This window comes from Aegilops tauschii, chromosome 1 (assembly GCF_002575655.3).
Source record: "Aegilops tauschii subsp. strangulata cultivar AL8/78 chromosome 1, Aet v6.0, whole genome shotgun sequence".
Classification (NCBI taxonomy): Eukaryota; Viridiplantae; Streptophyta; class Magnoliopsida; order Poales; family Poaceae; genus Aegilops; species Aegilops tauschii.
Genome location: NC_053035.3, coordinates 498,648,442 through 498,650,477, shown reverse-complemented (window position 1 = coordinate 498,650,477; position 2,036 = coordinate 498,648,442).

The window sequence follows — 2,036 nt, the reverse complement described above, 5'->3', positions numbered from 1 at the left end:
TTATAGTCCCGGTTTGTGATACAAACCGGGCCTAAAGGGGAGGTGCTACCTTCCGGGGCGCTGATGTCTACTACACAACCTTCTTCTTGTAGACGTTGTTGGGCCTCCAAGTGCAGAGGTTTGTACGACAGTAGCAAATTTCCCTCAAGTGGATGACCTAAGGTTTATCAATCCGTGGGAGGCGTAGGATGAAGATGGGCTCTATCAACAACCCTGCAACCAAATAACAAAGAGTCTCTTGTGTCCCCAACACACCCAATACAATGGTAAATTGTATAGGTGCACTAGTTCGGCGAAGAGATGGTGATACAAGTGCAATATGGATGGTAGATATACGTTTTTGTAATCTGAAAATATAAAAACAGCAAGGTAACTAATGATAAAAGTGAGCACAAAGGGTAATGCAATGCTTCGAAACAAGGCCTAGGGTTCATACTTTCACTAGTCCAAGTTCTCTCAACAATAATAACATAATTGGATCATATAACTATCCCTCAACATGCAACAAAGAGTCACTCCAAAGTCACTAATAGCAGAGAACAAACGAAGAGATTATTGTAGGGTATGAAACCACCTCAAAGTTATCCTTTCTGATCGATCTATTCAAAAGTCCATAGTAAAATAACACGAAGCTATTCTTTCCGTTCGATCTATCATAGAGTTCGTACTAGAATAACACCTTAAGACACAAATCAACCAAAACCCTGATGTCACCTAGATACTCCAATGTCACCTCAAGTATCCACGGGTATGATTATACGATATGCATCACACAATCTCTGATTCATCTATTCAACCAACATAAAGAACTTCAAAGAGTGCCCCAAAGTTTCTACCGGAGAGTCAAGACGAAAACGTGTGCCAACCCCTATATAAGTTCACAAGGTCACAGAACCTGCAAGTTGACCATCAAAACATACATCAAGTGAATCACATGAATATCCCATTGTCACCAAAGATAAGAACATGCAAGACATACATCAAGTGTTCTCAAATCCTTAAAGACTCAATCCGATAAGATAACTTCAAAGGGAAAACTCAATCCATTACAAGAGAGTAGAGGGGGAGAAGCATCATAAGATCCAACTATAATAGCAAAGCTCGCGATACATCAAGATCGTGCCATATCAAGAACACGAGAGAGAGAGATCAAACAAATATCTACTGGTACATACCCTCAGCCCCGAGGGTGAACTACTCCCTCCTCATAATGGAGAGCGCCGAGATGATGAAGATGGCCACCGGTGATGGATCCCCCCTCCCGCAGGGTGCCGGAACAGGGTCCCGATTGGTTTTTGGTGGCTACAGAGGCTTGCGGCGGCGGAACTCCCAATCTAGGTTATTTTCTAGAAGTTTGGGAATATATACGAGGTGTAGGCGCCGGGAACAAGTCAGGGGGGTCCACGAGGTGGCCACGAGGTAGGGGGGCACACCTAGGGGGGTAGGGCGCGCCCTCCACCTGTTGGGGAACGTAGTAATTTCAAAAAAATTCCTACGCACACGCAAGATCATGGTGATGCATCGCAACGAGAAGGGAGAGTGTGTCCACGTACCCTCGTAGACCGAAAGCGGAAGCCTTAGCACAACGCGGTTGATGTAGTCGTACGTCTTCACGATCCGACCGATCAAGTACCGAACGCACGACACCTCCGAGTTCTGCACACGTTCAACTCGATGACGTCCCTCGAACTCCGATCCAGCCGAGTGTTGAGGGAGAGTTTTGTCAGCACGACGGCGTGGTGACGATGATGATGTTGTACCGACACAGGGCTTCGCCTAAGCACCGCTACGATATTATCGAGGTGGATTATGGTGGAGGGGGGCACCGCACACAGCTAAGAGATCAAGAGATCAATTGTTGTGTCTATGACGTGCCCCCTCCTCCGTATATAAAGGGGGGAGGAGGAGAGGGCCGGCCAAGGGGGTGGCGCGCCCTAGGAGGGGGAAACCTACTCCAAGTAGGTTTGCCCCTCCCTTTCCTAGTCCAAGAAGGAGGGGAAGGAAGGAGTGGGAGAGGGAAAAGGCAAGGGGGGCGC